The sequence below is a fragment of the Alligator sinensis genome, unplaced genomic scaffold, assembly GCF_000455745.1.
Source record: "Alligator sinensis unplaced genomic scaffold, ASM45574v1 scaffold472_1, whole genome shotgun sequence".
NCBI lineage: Eukaryota > Metazoa > Chordata > Crocodylia > Alligatoridae > Alligator > Alligator sinensis.
Genome location: NW_005842518.1, coordinates 73,109 through 86,114, shown reverse-complemented (window position 1 = coordinate 86,114; position 13,006 = coordinate 73,109).

Below are 13,006 nucleotides of genomic sequence, written 5' to 3'. Positions count from 1 at the left end.
GTCATCCCCAGTAGCCAGTACCAGGTCGAGCAGCGCTTTGCCTCTCGTTGGCCCATAGACTTCTTGAGTCAGGTAGAGGTCATCCACGCGCGAGAGGAAGCTCTGCGACCGCTCAGATTTTGCTGAGCGATCCTCCCACGAGATGTCCGGGTAATTGAAGTCACCCATGACAACCATGGTCCTGGAGGTTACTACCCAGACTCAGGTTTATCCAATAAGCAAATTATGATGCAGCACCTTTAGGTTTGAAATTAACATCGCTCCGCCTAAATCCCAACCCTTTTTAGACTTCAATTGAATATGCTTTCTTGGGATATGCTTTCCTGGAATGTATTTGGGTGTGCCTAGCGGTTAGATCCGTTTTTTATTGCTAAGGCTGAACCCTGAGCAAAAAACCATTAGGCCAGCTAATCTCACAGCTACAGCTTTGCCTCTGGGGCCCAGTCAGTTCCATGAACAGTTAATTTATCATTTTGGTTAAACTTATGACAGACAAGTTACCTTTGCAGTTTACAAACTTACAAGCTTATATTAACTAATATTACCTATTTAGGCAAAATACCAAATGCCTCCAACAAGCACATATTATTGCTTATTAATCCCTCTGGTTCTGGCTGTCACAGACTCCCTGAGCTCCTGATGGAGGGTGCAGCTGGGGAGCTTGGAAGGATTGGCTGCTGGATGCCCAAGGGGCCCTGCCAGGCCTGGGTCGGGGCTCAGACAGGCTGCCCATGTTGCTGTACACAGCATGGCTCTGGCCTGGGTCCTGGGGCACAAGTATGTCCGTCAGTTGCTTCATAAAGGGCATGAACATATGGACACTCCCTGACTGATGATTGTGGTCAGTAATGGAAACCCACTGGGCCAACAAGGCCTTGACTTTTATGCAGCACTGCCATGCTGACTGGTCATGCCCATGCTCCCACATCCGAGCTAACAGCCCCTCACAGATGTGGGCGTCGGAGTGCCTGCCCTGCTGAAACTGGCACTGCACCTCCACCTCACCCCACAGAACCATGAGGTCACCAGTCTCCTCCTGTGACCAGTTGGGGCCCCATGTGGTGGGCACAGCTACAGATGAGAAGTCATGCATCATGGGTCCTGCGCCTGCTCTCTGGGCCCCCACGTGGCTGTCCCCCTGCTGGACAGCTGTCTTCAGTGCCCAGCACAGGGCCCCAGTGTGGGACTGGCAGTCATGTGACAACACAGGCAATATCCTGCAGCACCTGTGAGCTCAGGGCTGGCTGCTAGGGGTAGGCTGCGGGCAGGTGGAGCTGGCCCCATCAGCCAGAAGCTTCCTGCAGCTGGGCCTGGGGCCTGGCAGGCCTGTCTGGAGCCTGGAGCGGTGTGGTGCCAGGCAACAGAACCAGGATGCACGCAGGCTAGGGCATCTGGATTGCAGCCTACACAGGGGGACATAGGGGCCTGGAGTGGCCTCAGACTCCCTGCTGGTGTGCCCCAGGGCTCTGAGTGCCTGCAGGCTTTTAAAAGCCTGAGCCAGGGGCTACCATAGAGGCAGCCTAACCCTGGGGCAGGAGAGGTCCAGAAGTAAACTTGCTCCTGGGTCACATCTACACATGTGTAACTGCAGTAACTAACCATGAGGTTAGCAAATTTACTCACAATTAAGTGTTTTTTCTGTGCAGTAAGCATGTGCACGTGTAGATGCACACACTTAGTATGCAGTAAATCAGGGATCCGCACCCCCCAGCATGTGTGCCGAAAATGGCATGCAAGGCCATTTTGCTCAGCACGCCACTGCCAGTCCAAGCTCTAGGCAGGTGCTGCCAGCCATGGAGCCCAGGCTGCTCCCAACAGGTGGCTGTGCCTTGCTGCAAGCAGACTGGGCTCCGTGGCTGGCAGCAGCTACCCAGAGCCTGGGCTGACTACAGCCAGGAGGCTGCAAACAGCTGCTCCAGGCTCCAGCATCAGGTCCATACTGGTGGGTACACATGTGCCTCAGAGCAGATGGTGGGGAGAGGCAGCACAACCCCGGTCTCTGCCTCGCTGCCAGCAGAGAGCTGGTGACTGGGCTCCAGAGCCCAGAGCAGCTGTTTGTAGCCGGCCAGGGCTCTGGGCAGCTGTAGCAAGCAGCAGGCAGGCTGTAAACAGCTGCACTGGGCTCCACAGCCCTGGCATCAGTTCCATGCTGGTGGTGACTGCACACACACCTCAGAGCACACAGTGGGAGGGTTACGCTGCCTCATCCTCCTCCCCCACCATCCACTCTGAGGCACTTGTGTACCCGCTGGTATGGAGCTGATGCCAGAGCCTGGAGCAGCTGTTTGCAGCTTCCCAGCTGCAGCCAGCCCGGGCTCTGGATAGCTGCTGCCAACCATGGAGTCTAGTCTGCTTGGAGCAGGGCCTGCAGCTGAGCCCACCTGACTCCCATCCACTGCGAGCCTAGCCCCGGCCCAGCCCCTGCACTGGTATGAGGCTGGCACTGCCCCTTGCCAGGAGCGTCACACCTTTGCGGGCTTAGCTGTGTGGGGTGGGTGGGTGGTTGGGCTGATGGGCAGGCTCTGCGCCGGGGCCTCGGTCGGCCGTGATGCAGCCCAGGGGCTGGCTCCCTGGGGAAGCAGAGGGGCTCCGGTGGCCCATTGTTGGGTCGGACTTTGTTCAGTGGCTCTGCAGCCTGGCTCCCTGTGCCCATGCCTCTGATTCTGTGTGTTTGTCTACCTCTGTCTGGTTGTGTGTGTCTGTATGTGCACACATGTGTCTGGTTCTGGATGTGTGTATGCATGTGTCTGTTCTGGGTGTGTTTTGGTTCTCTGTGCACATGTGGTTGTGGTTGTGTGTGTGTGTGTGTGTGTGTGTGTCTGCTTCTCTGTGTGCATGTGTATGTGTCGTTCTCTCTCTCTCTTTTTTATCTTTCTCTTTCTCTTTTTTCTTTTTTTTCCCTCTTTTTCCCTCTTTCTTTCTCTCTTTCCTCTTTCTCTGATTTCTCTCTTTTTTTCTCTCTCTCAACATGCTTAATAAAAAAAGAATACACAACAACAAAGGCAACATTTATGATTATTAAATATACTAATATGCAGTGTGTCCTGCCATGTACCCCCCTCCCCACTGCTGCCACCCTCATTTTGTTTGTCTGGCATGCCGGCACTCCAGCACTTTCCAAGTTAGACATTGTGGGTTTTTTGGCACTCCGGCCAAAAAATGTTGTCTACCCTTGCAGTGAACTATGCTACTTTGCAGTTAAGCATCTTGTGTAGACATGCCCAGTGTGTATTACAACAGCCATTTGACTTCTTGTCTCTGATGGGTCTGTAGCTGACTGCAAGTGCAAGAGCATACAAAAGTAGGCTAGTGATCTGGTCCTGTGTTAACTGCAGCCCAACCAGACCCAAGAATCTAGAATTATGTCTTTCTTTAAAAAAATCACCTTTCATCATTCCGTTCATTCCCTCTTCTTGTTTTCTCTACCCCATTTTTTTCTACATTTTACTATCACTGAAAATTCTTACTTTAGTACCATGCAATGGCTGGAAGAGTGAATCAAAGGCAATTTTTACAACGGGAAACGGAATATGAAATAACTGTGTGGCAGTTTTAGAATTTATTTGAACTCTATAGAAATGCTCTCATCCATTCAAGAGCAATTTGACTACCCCATTTTGTAAAGAGAAATTCCAATAATTTTGCGTAGCATTGACATATTTCCAGTAACCTTTGTCTGTCACTTTAATATTAATAAGAATTTCTAAGTCACTAAGAAAAATCATTTCATGATAATTAAGTGGTCCTGAATTACAATACTCAATTACTAAATAAACACTGGGGAAGATGCACTTCTCTGGAGTCTTTCAAAGGTTAGCACTATATGAGTACTAGATGCTGAAGATGTCAAGCCCTGAGGTTTCATTTGATGAAGTTTCTGTGAGTTTTATGCAAACTGAAACCCACATTTTTCTGGATAATGTCACTTTGTTATAAAGCAGTGAACAAAACTTCTTAAGGAAGCAAGAGCATTTTGAGTCAAATTAGAACCCCACTGATTTCAGTGAAGTTATAGTAGGGATGAATTTTGCCCATATATTTGTCAGGCACTTAATTTACTAAAGAAATGATAGAAAACCTAGGAAAAACTCATGATCATATGTACCCCTGTAGCTTCACTTTGCATTTGAGATTAAAACAAATACTGAAAGCTAAATTCAATAGAGAAAATGTGATCATGACTCATGAGCAGGGATCCTGGTTTTCTCTGATAAAAAAATAAAAAATTCTGAGACCAAAAAATCTCACATTCTCTGATAGAAACCCCAAAATCTGTTATTAAAATTAAAAGCCCCCTGCAGTGCCCCTTAGCCCTGCTGGTGCCCCTCACTCACCCCTAAAGCCATCCCAACCCTGCTGGTGCCCCTCACTGCCCCCAAAACAGCCCCTGGACCTACTTGTGCCACCTGAGGCCCTACTTGTGCCTCTTCCCCCCACCCACAGCCCCTGCCACCCCAACCCTGCTGGAGGGGGGCCTCCAGCTGTCAGGGCTATGGGGCCAGGGACCCAAGTTTGCAGCCCTCTGCTCCCAACAGCAGGCAGCTGCAGCAGAAGCAGCATGGAGCCAGCTCCTCCACTGCGCTCTCTGCTCAGGTGGGGGCAGGGCTGGCTCCTGGTTCCTCCCCAGCCCTGCTGGTGCCCCCAGCCATGCTCCACAATCCCCCAGTCCTGCCAGAGGGTCCTCCAGCTCCCTGCAAGCCCCACTTACCTCAGGCTCCAGGAGGGAAGAGTGAAGCTGAGCTGAGCGGAGCTGTGACTGACTGAGAGCCTCAGGTTGCACCCTTCCCCTCCCACTCCCCCTCCAGGCAGGGCTGTGGGTTTCCCGCCCTGTTTGCAAACAGCTCTTGTAGGCTGAAGCTCAACCAGCCTGCAGAGCTGTTTGCAAGAGCAGAGAATCCACGGGTTTCTCTGGTAAAAGGAGAAATCTGCATTTTCTCTGATAAAAAGGGGAAATCTGTGATTTTCTCTGTTTTTCTGTGGGAAATAGAAAACCAGGATCCCTGCTCATAAGTTACCATAATTCTGGCCAACTTCATGGACTTTAGTGGATGACTAAGCAGAGTCAAGCTTTGAGTTTGAGTCCTGAACCCAGACAAATATCAGGTAGTTTTGGGGCTTGGAATATTTCACTCAAATCTTTCACTATCTTTTAAAATGACTAATGTAATACAAGTGGATCCTATTGTACAATTCAACAGTTACGAAGGGCCAGTAAAACCTTTAGTGCTATTGGGAATTTATACACATACTTTTTCATCCCACAACATGCTGGAGATCTGCTGTTTCGAAGCAGACTCAGTTAATCAAGTCTGCTCTGCATGCAAGCTGAAATGCACTTCACTGCACTGTGTACAGTTGTATAAGTGCTGAAATGCATGTCAGTGCCCAGAAAATGGTGGTGGTGTGCTTTTGAATTAAAGCACCTCTGATGTGTTTTGGTTCAAAAGTGCGCTGCCACCATTTTCTCAGCACTGATGCACATTTTGTCACTTATACAACTGTAAGGGTTGCAGCACCAGCACATGGCACTGCAGTGCTTGCATGTATAAAATATGTTTATATAAAACATTTAAATTGGGAATGTTGCCACATACAATGCGCTTTTAGGAAAAAATAATGATTTGATAAGCTTCAGGAAAAATAACCACTTTACCTTCCGGTAAATTCCAGGCATCACTTAGGTAAATGCTAGAAATCCTATTGCCAAGACTTCACATGGTCTTCAGTGGAGGTGCACTATTTTTACACATGCTTCAGGCGTGCGGAGAGAGGGGTGCATTTTAATTAGAGCAGCTCTAGTTAAAGCACCTGCAGCGTCTCATATATCAGTGTCCCTGCACTTCAAAATAGCAGCAGGGGTGCTGTAACTAAAGCTCATTGAGCATTGCTCAGTTAAAGCCCCCCTGCCACCATTTTGAAGTGTGTGGATGCTGATACAGGTTTACCTCACTTTATACTGTACATGTGTTCCTGGAAAACGGAGCATAACTCAAATTCGCATAAAGAGAACCTGCTTTACAATGTAACAAATAGGGAACCCCTAGACCCATTTCTACCACTTTTACAAGACAATTTTGGTACTCACCAGCAGCAGACAGGATGCACAAGCACAGGGTAGTGGTGAATGTTACCATAATGGGGATGGCAACTACAGAAACATGTGTTGCAGACAGCAAGTGAGGAGCACAGATCCACACAGGAGACTATATTTTGGTTTGCGCCATTCCCACAATGCACCACACAAAGCAGCTGACTGTGGGCTTCCACCACACTGATCGCGTAAGAGTGAAGTTACTTAAAAAATAACACATTTTTGGTATAAAAAGGGTAATCACATAAGAGTGAATTCACGCATACAGAATCACGTAAAGTGAGAGAAACCTGTACATGAGATGTGGAGGCTGCTAGAGCACCCTAATTAGCACACTCCAGCAGACTTGACTAATCAGGTGTGCTCCGACACACTGTAATTCCAGAGTGTCAGAGCAGCCTCCCCACATATCTACAGGCACCCAAACTGGGTGTATAAGCTCTGATCTTTGAAGGAATCCAAAATCTAGACCTACATACAAGCTTAAATCTTTCTGTTGGACCTGGACCTAAACAACTTCAGACCACACAGTGTTTGAAATCCATATCCAAATTCTTCAGTCCTAATCTATTTCTAGAATTCAAGCAGACAGATTACAACCTGTTTAAGAGGTAAGTGAGCCATCAGGAAAGAAGTTATTTTTTTGCTAGTTATGCTGACAATCATATTGCAAAATTGTATTTCACTAACAGAAATTAAAATAAACACAGCCCTCCAAATACTTAAGTGTGTCCACATAACACTATTCCAATGAATATAAGTTAATGTGTTGTGGTCTACAATGAAAAAACTGGGGAATTCCCATGTATTCTCAAAAAGAAGAAGTGAAAAGATCTAGATATATATAGTAGAATATGGAACTACTGTATTAGTTTTGATGGCCCCTGTATGGTTATGAAGAGTAGCAAATTGCCCATCATGAATGATGGGGGAGGTTGCGTGGAGATGGAGTGCCCCAGGTGGGTGGGGATGGAGCAGTGCTGCAGTCCCAATGCTGTAAACCCCCCTTCCCTTTCCCCTTCCTGCTCCCCTCCCTCCCCTCTTCCCTGCCGCTTCCCCCTCCCTGCCAGCTGTTGAGGAGGGGTAGTGCAGCAGCTCCCTTGCTCCCTCTGTCCATAACACTCCGGGCCCTCACAGCCAATTGGCGCACGCCCTCTCAGCAGCACATGCATAGTTGGCCCAGAAGATTACAGACAGACAGACAGACAGACAAAGGCCTTTATTATATTAGAATGGTTGATTGGCAACCTCCCAAAATATAACTGAGAAAAAGAGATTTCATTTTAAAGTCCTGTAAGGCAATTTAGAAAGATATGTTTAAGCTCTTGGAAATATTAAAAAACTTCCTAATTAAAAAGCAAGAACTCTTACTTTAAGAGAAGGAAGGAAACAGCACTGAATAAATAAAGGTGCAGCAACGTGTAGTTGATTGGACACGTGGCTGATTGGTGTATGGTTGCTTAGAATTCTACTATAACTTGTGCCTAGCTCCTGCAACAGTAACTCTAGCTGATTGATGCTAAAACTATTCTTACTGTCTGCCTGATTGATGGTTAAGTCTTGCTGATGGGAAGTAAAATAGAAAAGTCCTTCAACAACCAATACCATAACAGTGATATTGGTCTTCCTTCAAGAAAACCATACAGCCATTCCCCTCAGTATCTACTTCCCACCATTTTTTTCAAAGCCATCTCAAAGCCAATATATACTGCATGAAAAACTGAAATAAGAGCGTATTTTTCTGGTTTCGGAATTAATTGAAACGTTAGTCAGGGAGATTAGATGAAAACAGAAACGGAAGTAGCTATCTCCCATATTTGATTTATCTTGGTCAAATTTAATTAAGTTGGAACAAATGAGAGAATACCTTTGCGTGCTTAATTTTAAAAGTTCAAATTTGCTTATGCTATTATATAGTGTGTTTGGGCCTTTTGTGGTAAATGGGAACTTTGCTGGCTAGAGTTATAGGAAACCAAAGCATATGAGGAAAATGGAGTGATGTTTTAAAAAGGGAGCTTTGAAAAAGTTTCTTTTCCACAAGTTAATAAATATTACAAAAAAAAGGAAAAGGTAGTTGTTCTTTGAAGTGTTATTGTGCCAAATCTGTAGTCTAAATGCAATTATTCAAGTATGAAACACTGGGATTTTAGCCCCACTTCAAGTGCAAATCACAGTGCAACCTCAGCTGTGAAGTTGATAGAGATTACTCCTTTATATAGGTAACACAAAACAATCCAAAATAAAAAAAAGAACAGGAGAAAAATAACATATTTGCATCATGTAAATGAAATTTTGCAATGATTGTTTTTTCCTTGTCTTCAGTTTTTGGTTTTAGTTCTTCCTTATCTGAATTTCCCTCATTTGCTTATGATTATCTAACTCACTGACTAGAGCACAGGAGTTAAACTCATTCAGGCCTGTGGGCTGGATGAGGTTACTACACTAGTTTACGTGATGGACTTTGACTGATGCCCTGTGCAGCACCTGCAATCGCAGGCAGCGGAGTCCTCCAAGGCTCTGTCCTGGGACCAGTACTATTCAATATCTTCATTAGTGACTTGGACGAGGGAGTAGAAATCACCCTGTCTAAGTTTGCTGATGACACCAAACTATGGGGGGAGGTACACAAACTAGACAGCAGGGGGTGGATCCAGGCTGATTTGGACAGGCTGGGGAAATGGGCCAAACAGAATAGAATGCAGTTTGACAAGGATAAGTGTCATGTGTTGCACCTGGGGAGGAAGAATCATCAACACGCCTATAGCCTGAGAGGGACCATTCTGAGTAGCACAACTGTGGAAAGGCATCTCGGAGTAGTAGTCAAGTCCAAAATGAACATGAGTCACCAGTATGATGAGGTAAGAAGTAAAGCTAACTGCACCCTTTCTTATATAAGTTCAGGTCTAGGGAGGTGATACTTCCCCTCTATGCGGCATTGGTCAGGCCGCAGCTGGAGTATTGCATCCAATTTTGGGCACTGCACTTCAGGAGGGATGTGGATGGCCTGGAGAGGGTTCAGAGGAGAGACACTCGTCTGGCTAAAGGGCTACAGAAAAAATCCTATGTGAACCGATTGGGAGACCTGAACCTCTTCAGCCTCTGCAAGGGGAGGCTGAGGGGTGATCTCGTGGCCATCTACAAACTCATCAGGGGGAGCCAGCAAGAAATAGGGGATACAATATTTACCAGGGTGCCCATCAGGGTAACTAGAAATAATGGCCACAAACTGGAAGAGAGCAAATTCAGATTGGACATCAGGAAAAAATTCTTTACAGTGAGGGTTGCCAAAATATGGAATACACTTCCAAGGGAAGTGGTGCTGTCCCCTTCCTTGGAGGTATTTAAAAGATTGGATAAATTGGATAGACACCTGGCTGGGGTCATCTGACCCCAGTACTCATTCCTGCCCAGGGCAGGGGGGTGGACTTGATGAACTAATAGGTCCCTTCCAACCCTAACATCTATGAAACTATGAAACTATGGGTCCAGACTGCATGCTACATACAGCACACACCAGCTCCAGGGTTGGATGTGCATGCAAAATGCAGGACTGGCATGGCTAGCTGGGCATGGTGCTAAAGTTAGCACAAGGGGATGGTCAGAGCTGCTGCATGCAGCCTGCACCCCCAGCCCTGTGAAGTATGTAGTGCTGAGTCCAATCTGTGTACCACGGGCAGCGTATGCCTTATGCTGGCCCTGCATATGCAGCGAACCCTGAGGCTGGCACCTACACTACATGTCCCAGACCAATCCCCTGTGCTGTGTGCAAAGTGAATGACAGTAGGTTCAGCCTTTGGGCTTATTTGCTTCTTCCACTGTCCTTTGTGCTTCTGTATAGGAGGTTATGGAAGAAATTGTTATACCTGACACTTAATATTCCTGCCAGCCACTGAACCATGATAATCATCCATTCAAAACGAACACCCTTGGATATAGATGTGTGGCGGGCTGGCTGCTTTTGCCTGGCAAGCCCGGCTTGGAGAAAGACACTTCAGGTTGGTGGAACATTTCTACCAATCAGATAACAGCTGGGAGGGGCTTGCCTCATCCCTGCTCGGAGATGGGGGGGTGTGAGAAGCCCCTGGACTTGATTGAAGACTGTGCTTTGCAGGTCTGATAGACTTCAGGGGCAGGGCCTCCTGTGTAAATAAAAGCCCAGCATGCTCAGCACACTGGGCAAATGCAGCAAGGGACGGCAAGGAGAGAGGAGCTCCAGAGAAGACCATCATCTGGACCCTGCCTGAGCCTCGACGATGCGTGGATCAGCACATGGAGAGCTGGCCCTGGGAGCAGCTTGAGGCTGCTTGGGCCCCACATGGTATGCAGGTCAGCACATGGAGAGTTGGCTCTGGGAGCAGCTCGAGGCTGCTCAAGTTAGCCCTGGCTCTAGGCTGGATAACCAGAGCCCCACAGTGTGGCTCAGCATTAAACTAAAAGAGCTCCAGTGCCCAGAGCAGGGCCTGGGAGGGGGAAAGACCCCTGGCGTGAGACTGGGGCACCGGAGCCAGTGAGGGCTCAGCTCCCAAAGGAGCTCCCTGGGTGTCCAACGCGGGGCATGGGGCCCAGAGGGAAGAACCCTCAACTCAAGGCCAACAGCTCCAGGAGGCCTGAGACAGTGTGGGGATCCAGAGGCCAGATCGACAGCCCCCAGGGGAAGGACCGTGACTTACCAGGAACCCGGGTCCCACAGGGGAGGTGCCCCCGGGCAAGGGACCGTGGTGGAAGTGGGCCTAGGGAGAGAAGACCCTATCCCATTTGAGGGACCAAGTGGTTGGAACCCAGATAAGGTGTGTCTAATATCTGGAATAGTTATGTTTCCTATTCGGTATCTATTGTTATTGCTGGTTTTATAAATAGTTGGGTATATTAATTCTGTATAATGGGCTCTGTAAGGATGCCTTTATTAGCTAACCCACTTGTGGTAAAACTTGCTGGATTGACTGTCCTGGGATGCACCCCTCTTCTGGGCCTGAGGCACAGGTACTTACCCAAATGCCCTCCCTAGGGCCAACTTCCTCCAGCTAACAGATCTCTATATGTATATTTGTATCTATATCTGTAATTATATCTATCTTAAATTACCAACCAATATATATATGTTGGTAACTCAATAAATTGTATATACAGTAAACTCAACTCTCTGGTAACCAACACCTTACAAGCCAGCATGCTCTGTTAACTGGCATGCCGGCTTGTAAGGAAAAGTGAAACCGGAAGTGCCCACCGTGGCATACCAGGCTGTGAGGGGCCTGCCTCCTTGTCCCGTGGGGCCCACAGGGCCCATGAGAGGTGCTGGAACGACATGGATGCGGCGGGAGAACTGGCAGCATGAACAGGCAAGGACGCCTGTTTAGGCTGCTCAATTAACCAGCATATTTTGTTATCCAGCATCCCCCATTCCCGGGATACAGTTCTTTACTGTAGTTAAGAAATTCGGGCTTGGGTTAACTCTATAGAGGAAAGAGATCTGCCTGAAATTCTGGCATCCCTCTCACAGCACCTGCTCCTGCCTACCTGTCCCATCTTATTGAGAATAGGGCACACCCTTGGGTGTACTCGGGTTACAGATATGGCTACCACCCAGGACAAATCAAGTCCTCAAATCTGAAGGAATGAGTGGGGTGGTGATGGAAGAATTAAGTAAAAAATTAAGCTGATAATGTTGTTTGTCACCTGACAAAGCATCTCTTACTGGTCATTTTATAGTGAGAGACTAGAGCCCAGAAGGGAAAGCTAGCTGTGTGATTTGGAGTCCCATGATTTGGAGAAAAAGCCATATGTAGTTCTCTCCATTAAGAGGACTGATCTAAGAACACCTAAAGGCATGCTTAAAAGTCGGGGAAATGAGATGGGTAAATGTGTATGGATTCCTTATTACTTCATTTAGATCTGCCAAGGGTTCTCAGCCTTTTTGGACTGGAGGCATCCCTCATTAGACTTGTGGCACTGGCCCACAACTCTTGTGAATTGCGTGGCACCTAATCTCAAAAACAAATTTATAGAATACAATGCTTGCTTCCTTGCAGAGGGGCCTGGCAGCAACTGGAAATGGGGGATCGTCCAGGCTCAGACAAGCCTGAGCCTGCACTTAATCTGTCCCTGGCATCCTGGCTGAGAATCACTGTGTTAGGCAAAGTCACGAGCGCTCCTTTGTGGAAACTCTTGAAAGCTTCTGCTGTCCTGTGTCCCCCCCAGAAAGCAATTTGTAAACCAAGGTGCCCACAACATTGGGGCTCTTGGAAATGATGCAGTCGAGTTAATGGGGATTCGGGTGACTGAAAAAATGGCAGCGAGTGCCTTCGGCAGCTGTGCTCTTACATCTCATTCCCAGACAGAAACCAGTGCTCAGGAAGTGTGCCAGTGAAACCGAGGGAATGGCCGGGGTGGCAATCAGCTGGGACTGAATGGCTCCTGGGAGCATCAGGGTCTGGAGGAGCAGGGCCTGCAGAGCACCCATCTGAGAGGGTTTGCCAGGGCTTTTTTTGGCCGCATTTTTTTTAAATTTGTATCCGAGGCCACATTAGCCAAAACTAATTCCAAATCCAAGAGTCCAGAGCCATTAAGTGGCCGTACATCCTCCACCCGCACCCGGGGCTTCAGGTCGTGCCTGACCAATCTAGTCTCTTTTTATGACCAGGTTACAAAACGCCTGGACACAGGAGGAGGGGTGGATGTTGTATACTTAGACTTCAGGAAGGCCTTCGATACCGTATCCCACCCCATACTGGTGAACAAGTTAAGAGGCTGTGACTTGGATGACTACACAGTCCGGTGGGTGGCGAATTGGCTACAGGGTCACACCCAGAGATTGTGATGGATGAGTCAGTTTCGACCTGGAAGGGTGTGGGCAGTGGGGTCCCGCAGGGCTCGGTCCTTGGACCGATACTCTTTAATGTCTTCATCAGCGACTTGGAC